This window comes from Tachyglossus aculeatus, chromosome 1, assembly GCF_015852505.1.
Source record: "Tachyglossus aculeatus isolate mTacAcu1 chromosome 1, mTacAcu1.pri, whole genome shotgun sequence".
NCBI lineage: Eukaryota > Metazoa > Chordata > Mammalia > Monotremata > Tachyglossidae > Tachyglossus > Tachyglossus aculeatus.
The window spans coordinates 149,059,919-149,069,724 of NC_052066.1; positions in this window are offsets into that span (position 1 = coordinate 149,059,919).

Sequence of the window (9,806 nt, forward strand, 5' to 3'; positions counted from 1 at the left end):
TTCTTTTTTTTAAAAAAAATGGTATTTGTGAAGCACTTTCTAAGTGCCAGGCACCTTTAATAACTGTGGTTTTTGTTAAGTGTTTGTTATATGCCAAGACACTGTACTAAACTCTGGGGTGGACATAAGCAAATCGGGTTGGATCCACTCCCTGTCCCACGTGAGGGTCCCAGTCTTTACCCCCATTTTCCAGATGAGGGAACTGAGGCCCAGAGAAGTGAAGCGACTTGCCCAATGTCAAACATAAGACAAGTGGCAGAGCCAGGACTAGAATCCAGGTCTCTCTGACTCCTAGGCCTGTGTTCTATCCACTAGGCCACACTGCTTGGATGGCTGAAGCAAGCAGCAGCAGCAGCAGGGAGCAAGAAGCAACGGGATCAGAGTCCCAGCCCCAACTCCTCTGTGCCTTAGTTACCTAAATGGGGATTAAGACTGGGAGCCTCATGTGGGACAGGGACTGTGTGCACTCTGATTACCTTGTATCTACCCCAGCACTTAGAACAGTGCTTAGAACATAGCAAGTGCTTAACAAATACCACAATTATTATTACTATTATTATCCCCCATCCTATTTCTACCTATCTTCATTCCTCTCTCACTGCAACCCATCCCACCCACTTTGCTCCTCTAAGTCTAACCTTACTCACTTTGCCTCCATCTCGTCTCTCTTGCCCTCAACCCCTTCCTCCCAGCCTCCGTCCTGACTGGAATTCCCTCCACCTTCACACCTGACAGACTACGAGGAGAAGCAGCCTGGCTTAGTGGAAAGAGCCCAGGCTTGGGAGTCAGAGGACGTGGGTTCATTCATTCATTCGATCGTATTTATTGAGCGCTTACTGTGTGCAGAGCACTGTACTAAGCGCTTGGGAAGTACAAGTCGGCAACATATAGAGACGGTCCCTATTCAACAGTGGGCTCACAGTCTAGAAGGGGGAGACAGAGAACAAAACAAAACATATTAACAAAATAAAATAAATAGAATAAATATGTACAAATAAAATAAAGAGTAATTGAGTCGGGTTCTAATCCCAACTCCGCCACTTGTCTGCTGTGTGACCTTGGGCAAGCTGCTTAACTTCTCTGGGCCTCAGTTACCTCATCTGTAAAATGGGGGTTATACTGTGAGCCCCACGTGGGACAACCTGATTACCTTGTATCTACCCCAGTGCTTAGAGCAGTGTTTGGCACCATAATTGTTATTATTATTATTGTCTTCAAATCCCTACTAAAGTCACATCTCCAGAAAGCCTTCCCTGACTAACCTCATCTGTATACCTTATCCTTTCTTCCCTCTACCATCAAGTCCATTCTCCAGAGAACAATTTGATACTCATCCATCCGTCCACGTATTTATTGAGTGCTTAGTGTGCAGAGCACTGTACTAAGCACTTGGGAGGGTACAATACAACAAAATAACAGACACATTCCCTGCCCACAGTGAGCTAATGTACACATTCTTATGTACAGCTGCAGCATGGCTTAATGGAAAGAGCCTAGGCTTGGGAGTCAGAGGCCGTGGGTTCTAATGTCGGCTCCGCCACTTGTCAGATGTGTGACTTTGGACAAGTCTCTTAATTTCCCTGTGCTTCAGTTACTTCATCTGTAAAATGGGGATTAGGACTGTGTGTCCCACACGGGACAACCTGATAACCTTATATCTACCCCAGTGCTTAGAACAGTGCTTGGCACATTAGTAAGTGCTTAACAAATACCATCATCATTATTATTATTCCCCTACCTGTAATTTGTTTTAATGCCCATCTCCCCTGCTAGATTTTAAGTTCCTTGGGAGCAGGGATTGTGTCTACGTTTTTTTTTTAAAGTACTCATTAAGTGTGTTAAGCTCCGAGGTAGATATAAGATAATCAGTTTGGACCCTTTCCATCTCCCATATGAGACTCACAGTCTAAATCAGGGAGGAGGATCTAATCTCATTTTGCAGATTAAGAAATTGAGGCATAGAGAAGTGTTATAACTTGCCCAAAGTCACACAGAATCAGGTAACAGAGCTGGGATTAGAAGCCTAGAGAAGCAGTGTGGTTTAGTGGCAAGAGAACGGGCTTGGGAGTCAGCGGATGTGGGTTCTAATTCCGGTTCTGACACTTGTCTGCTGTGTGACCTTGGGCAAGTCACTTAACTTCTCTGTGCTTCAGTTACCTCACCTGTAAAATGAGGATTAAGACTGTGAGCCCCATGTGGGACAACCTGATTACCTTGTATCTACCCCAACACTTAGAACAGTGCTTGGCTCATAGTAAGCGCTTAACAAATACCATAATTAAAATTATTATTAGACTCCCAGACCTGTGCTCTTTCCAGTAGGTGACACTGTTTGCCTACTCTAGTGTGCTCTCCAAAATACTTAGAACAGTGCTCTGAACATAATAATAATGATGATGATGGCATTTATTAAGTGCTTACTATGTGCAAAGCACTGTTCTAAGCACTGGGGAAGTTACAAGGTGATCAGGTTGTCCCACGGGGGGCTCACAGTCTTCATCCCCATTTTACAGATGAGGTAACTGAGGCACAGAGAAGTTAAGTGACTTGCCCAAAGTCACACAGCTGACAGTTGGTGGAGCCGGGATTTGAACCCATGAACTCTGACTCCAAAGCTGGAGTCACGCTGCTTCTCATAGAAAGCACATAGAAAGCACTCAATAAATACCATTGATTGATTGATTACCACTCCAGCACTTCTGTGTCACCCAAGCCCTTGGGTACGTACCGTGTCCCTTCCCCCATAGCACTTACATTCTATTGCTTCATCTTGTGATTTATTTTAGTGGCTAGCCCCCACTCTAAAGTGAAAACCCCTTGAGGGCAGGGATCATCTCTATTAACTCTGTTGTATGCTTCATACAGTGCTTAGCACAGTGTAAATGCTCAGTAAATACTTTTGACTGATGGAATGCAGGACCAAAAAATGTTCCAAAAATGTTTCTTTTGTTCCCCACAACAAGATCCCTGTCCCCACTTTGAGCCTCCCCAACCTTTGGAGTTACAGTGCTTCATTATTCATACATGTTACACTCCTTGCCTTGTTCTGGTCACATGATGAACTTCTCTGGACAGGCATGCTTCTTGGAAATCTTTCACAAGTTTAAATACACCACTGTGGGTCACCAACGTCAATGGAAATCTTTTCATATCAGTCAGATAGTATTTATTGAGCACTTACTGTGCACAGAGCACTATACTAAGCACTTGGGAAAGTATAATACAACAGAGTTGGTAGACATGTTCCCCACCCACAGTGAGCTTGCAGTCTACAAGAGGTTTTTGTTATGAAGGAATTCATTATAAAGGCATTTTTCAGTTTCTTAAAAACAGAAAGTCCTGTCTGTTGAGAATCAGAAACCTGAACTTCTACCCTACCGTTTTTTTTTGAAATGGGTATTTATTAAGCACTTGCTAGGTGTCAGGCACTGTACTAAGCACTGGGGTAGTTATGAGCTATTCAGGTTGGACACAGTCCATGTTCCACATGGGGCTCACAATCTTAATCTCCATTTTACAGATGAGGTAACTGAGGCCCAGAGAAGTGAAATGACTTGCTCAAGGTCACCCATCAGGCAAGTGGCAGATCCGGGATTAGAACCCAGGTCCTTCTGACTTCTAGGCACATGCTTTAGCCACTAGGTCATGCTACTTTTCATTTCACATGTTCCGTGAACGCCTGATCTATGAGGAATTCTGGGAGGGAAACATTTGATCTTTTAAAAAAGATCCGCCACTTGTCAGCTGTGTGACTTTGGGCAAGTCACTTAACTTCTCGGTGCCTCAGTTACCTCATCTGTAAAATGGGGATTAAGTCTGTCATCCCCACGTGGGACAACCCGATAACCTTGTATTTACCTGAGTGCTTAGAACAGTGCTTGGCACATAGTAGGTGCTTAACAAATAGCATTATTATTATTATTATTATTATTATTCTTAAAAAGGCACACGTACGAGCCAGACTAACAGGATCTCCATGTACCCAGCTGCGAGGCCCAGGTCCTCGACTCCAAACAGGGAGCAAGCTTGGTTCACCATATCCGCATGAGGGACTGGAAGCAAAAATGGGCTTAAAGGGGGCAAGGTCAAGGGTGAACACATGCCTGGCCATTCTGCATCGTATGTGGGGGCAGGGTGATGGGCAAGGGGTGGGGAGGGGAGGGAAGACCAAGGCATTTTAACTCCTGCTGGCAGTGAGACTCTGGTTCACCCTGCAGCACAGAGTGTACAAGGTGAACACCAAAGTTCCCCGGGCAGACTGAAAGAGCAGGAGCACGGGCCGGATTTCTTCTGAACCCAGAGCTGGAGCCCCACCCGGAGCCACCCAGGATCTCCGCGGGAGTTGGTGACCACCTCACTCACTATCTGACACACTGCAGGCCGGGCCTCACCCTGTGAGCTCAGGCAAGGGTCGCCACCACATCGGGGCCAAGTCCACTCCCTGGCACACACGCCCATGAGCCAACATGGTCCAGTGGAAAGAGTGTGGGCCCGGGAGTCAGAGCATCTGGGTTCTAAGCCCACCTCTGCCAATTGCTTGCCGGGTGACCCTGTGCAAATCACTTACCTTTTCTGTGCCTCAGTTACCCCATCTGTAAAATGGGGATTAGATCCTCCTCCCTCCAACTTAGACTGTGAGCCCCTAGTGGGACTGGGACTGTGTCCAACCTGATAAACTTGTATTTACCCCAGCAATTACATTTAATAAATGCTTAACAGATACCTAAAAAATGCAGGGCAGTCCAACCCCTGTACTACTCTGGAGTAAGAAATAAAAGTGTCTGCTTCAAGATAATTTAACCTTGAACAGGGACATTCTTAATCTTGTTTTTCTACTGATGCTCCATTCCAGACTGCTCTACCTCATTTCAATCAATCAGTCATATTTAATCATCATCATCATCATTATCAATCACATTTATTGAGCACTTACTGTGTGCAGAGCACTGTACTAAGTGCTTGGGAAGTACAAATTGGCAACATATAGAGACAGTCCCTACCCAAACTCTTACTGTGCGCAGGGCACTATACTAAGCACTTGGGAGAGTTCAGTATAACAGAGTTGGTAGACATGTTCCCTGCCTAAAACAAGCTTACAGTCTAGAGGGGGAAGCTGACAGTCCACTCTGGTTCTTCTGTGGTGAATTACAAGAAGGCAGCAGGCCAACATCTCGCTTCAAGGAATTTTCAGGTAATTGGGGGAGGCGGGGCAAATGCAAACATATAAAAATGCAAATAAATAAATAGCCAACACACCACACAGAAAAGACTTAGAAGTGTTTAAAGCTATCATGTATAGCAAATATACACAAGTGCCAGGGGGATACAGACATTTTTGTTACGCTCTTACTATGACCCAGGTGCTGCATGAAGCACTGGGCTGGATACAAAAATTTATTTGAAAGAATAGAAGCCTCTGGGAAGGCTTCATGGAAGAGATGATTTAGGTCTTGGTGAGGGAAAGAGTTGGAGGTAAGGTGGTAGATGGGGGGACAGTTGACAATTGGTGAAGGGACAACCTAGAGTTGGGGGACCCACACTCAGAAGAAAGCAGCAAGTGTGACCAGATGAAGCTGTCAAAGCCATTGATAAAGCAGGTTGCTGGAGGTAAGGCGGTAGATGGGGGGGACAGTTGACAATTGTTGAAGGGACAACCTAGAGTCGGGGGACTCACACTCAGAAGAAAGCAGCAAGTGTGACCAAATGAAGCTGTCAAAGCCATTGATAAAGCAGGTTGCTGGAGGTAAGGTGGTAGACGTGGGGACAGTTGACAATTGTTGAAGGGACAACCTAGAGTTGGGGGACTCATACTCAGAAGAAAGCAGCAAGTGTGACCAGACAAAGCTGTCAAAGCCATAGATAAAGCAGGTTGCTTGTAGCATTTTTGTTCTCCCAAACACTCAGAATGACAGACTGTGACTGTGAGCACACTGTTGGGTAGGGACTGTCTCTATATGTTGCCAGTTTGTACTTCCCAAGCGCTTAGTACAGTGCTCTGCACATAGTAAGCACTCAATAAATGCAATTGATGATGATGATGACAGAGGCCTGATGATCCTAAAAAAACACTCACATCTGCAAAACCCACAGCTCTATGTTCCTTCACATGCCTTTCTGATCCGAGCCAAATGGGACAAGAACTCAGTAAACATTGAAAGGTGTCAGGATCAGTTTCTGCCAGTGTGGGTAGGGAGTTTGGGCCCTAAGGTGGTGTCCTGATCGGCTGAAGGGTTTGCCTGATGGACATTTGCTGGTTATTCTGCACTGCCTCTACCTCACCTTGCTAACAGCCTGCTTCTACAAGAGGGCATTCTCCGCCTACTCTTCAGAATGCGGGGCGGGATTGGGGCCTGGAAAATCCCCAAATACCACTGCCACTCAGGAGTACTCGCTGACGTCAAGGCCCTAGGACAGTATTACCTGTAGGAAACTCACAAGACCGTCTTCGGCTTGTATTGCTCTCCAGAAACACTGGATTGCTGGCCGAGGTTTTAGACTTGTGCAGATTGTAGCCAGGAGGAATTTTCCACGAGAAAATTCCTCTCCAAAAATGCACTTGGCTCCACACAGACCAGGGTTGGTTGTTATTTTTTTTTTCCCTTTTAGAAACCATAGCGAGCTAGTCTGCCCATTGTGGAGAGGTTCTCTGACAATTCTTGGGCCTCAAAGATACCTACTAATACTGTACTCACTTTACTAGGCTGTCAGTGAATTAGTTCCCAAGCACCAACCAACTCCTTCCACGATTTACTTTGGACCTGACATTTAAAAACAGTTAGAACATCTCAAGACCAGGGAACCACCAGAAAGTCAACCATTAGCAATAAAAAGTAGACTTTAGTCTCTGCTGTCAGTTTTGTACCTCACTTGATCTAGCGGCTCCAAATGGAGATGAGTTGGAAGGGTTGGTATGGCAGTCCGAGACCTTATCAATTAAATTGCATTTGCATTCTTCTCCACCCTCCATTCCTTAGCTCCTTTAGACTGTGAACCTCATGTGGGATGGGCACCGTGTTTGTCCTGATCACCTTGTATCTGCCGCAGCCCTTAGCACGTAGTAAGCATTTAATGCTAAGAATTATCATGATCTTCTATAACAGTGAGAGGAGGTGGCTGAGAAATTTCTTGAACTAGAAGCGCATCCTCTAGACTGTAAGCTTGCAGTGGGAAGGGAACTTGCCTACAAACTCTGTAGTATTGCACTCTCCCAAGCCCTTAGTACAGTGCCCTTAGAGAAGCATTCAGTCATCCATTCATTTATTGAGGGCATACTGTGTGCAGAGCGCTGTACTAAGTGCTTGGAAAATACAATTCAGCAACAAATAGAGACAATCCCTGCCCAACAGTGGGCTCACAGTCTTGAAGGGGGAGACAGACATTAAAACAAGCAAACAGGCATCAGTAGAATCAATATGAATAAAATTATAGATATATACATATCATTAATAAAATAAATAGAATAATAAATAGGTACATATATACATAAGTGTTCTGGGGGAGGGAGTGGGGTAGAGCAGAGGTAGCGGGTTGGGGCGATAGGGAGGGGAGGAGAAGCAGAGGTAAAGAAGCAGCGTGGCCTAGTGAAAAGAGTACGGGTCTGGCAGTCGGAGGACCTGGGTTCTAATCCCAGTTCTTCCACTTGCTCTCTGTGTGACCTTGGGCCAGTCACTTCCCTTCCTCTGTATCTCAGTTCCCTCATCTGTAAAATGGGGATTAAGACTGTGAGTCCCATGTGGGACAGGGACTGTGTCCACCTAGGGTCCAAACCCTGCGATTTGAACTGTGCTTGACACATAGTAAGCGATTAACAAGAACTATTGTTATTGTTATTACCCCAACGCTTAGTACAGTGCTTAGGTACTATTATTGTTATTACTCGGTTACACATTACACATACGGTAAGCGCCCAGTAAATATGACTAATGAGGTTGAAAAGCAACACTTTCTGCCGCTCCTACTACAAGATGTTAAACCACTCCCTGTGTAAATGGGACTGAAAGCGGCTTCCAGCTTCTTTAGTCTACTTCAGGGCAGGGGGGAATGAGCTCCACCCCCCAGCCACCCTCCGCCCCGCACAGCTCGGTAATAATCAATCAATCAATCATATTTATTGAGTGCTTACTGTGTGCAGAGCACTGTACTAAGCACTTGGGAAGTACAAGTTGGCAACATATAGAGACGGTCCCTACTCAACAGTGGGCTCACAGTCTAGAAGGGGGAGACAGAGAACAAAACAAAACATATTAACAAAATAAAATAAATAGAAACATTAACAAAATAAAATAAATAGAAATAATAATTATGGTACTTGCTAAGCGCTTACTATGTGCCAGGCACTGTACTAAGCATTGGGGTAGATACAAGCGAATTGGGTTGGACACAGACTCTGTCTCACATGGGACTTACAGTCTCCATCCCCATTTTATAGATGAGGGAACTGAGGCCCAAAGAAGTGAATGAGAAGCAGCGTGGCTTAGCAGAAAGAGCCCGGGCTTGGGAGTCAGAGGACGTGGGCTCTAATCCCGGCTCTGCCACTTGTCTGCTGTGTGACCTGAGCCCGTTCATTCATTCAATCACTCAATCGTATTTATTGGGTGCTTACTGTGTGCAGAGCACTGTACTAGGCGCTTGGGAAGTACAAGTTGGCAACATATAGAGACGGTCCCCACCCAACAACAGGCTCACAGTCAACAAGGGGGAGACAGACAACAAAACAAAACATATTAACAAAATAAAATAAATAGAATAAATATCTACAAATAAAATAAATAAATAAATAGAGTAATAAATACGTACAAACATATATACATAAGAGAAGCGGCGTGGCTCAGTGGAAAGAGCGCGGGCTTGAGAGTCAGAGGTCATGGGTTCTAATCCTGGCTCCGCCACTTATCAGCTGTGTGACTTTGGGCAAGTCACTTCACTTCTCTGTGCCTCAGTTACCTCATCTGGAAAATGGGGATTAAAACTGTGAGCCCCACGTGGGACAACCTGATTACCTTGTATCTCCCCCAGTGCTTAGAACAGTGCTTGGCACATAGTAAGCGCTTAACAAATGCCATTATTATTATTATTATATTCATTCAAATCATATTTATTGAGCGCTTACTGTGTGCAGAGCACTGTACTAAGTGCTTGGGAAGTACAAGTTGGCAACATATAGAGACGGTCCCTACCCAACAGCGTGCTCACAGTCTAGAAGGGGGAGACAGACAACAAAACAAAACATATTAACAAAATCAAATAATAGAATAAATAGGTACAAATAAAATAGAGTAATAAATACGTACAAACATATATACATATATACAGGTGCTGTGGGGAGGGGAAGGAGGTAAGGCGATATTATATGTTGCCGACTTGTACTTCCCAAGCGCTGCACGCAGTAAACGCTCAATAAATACAGTTGAATGAATGAACATAATAAGCGCTCAATAACATAATAACAATTATTATTATGTTATTATAATATAATATCACAGCATAATACATTATATCATTATAAATACAATATATAGTATATTATAACACTATACTATTACTAATAATTAACAATTATCATTTATAATAATGATACTAACGATTATTATTATTAAATGACTTGCCCAAGGTCACACAGCAGACAAGAGGCGGAGTCGGGATTAGAACCCATGGCCTTCTGCCTCTCATCCCAGGCCCAGGCTCTTTCCACTAGGCCACACTGCTTCCTTCTAGACTGTGAGCCCGTTGTTGGCTAGGGACCGTCTCTATATGTTGCCAACTTGTACTTCCCAAGCGCTTAGTACAGTGCTCTGCACACAGTAAGC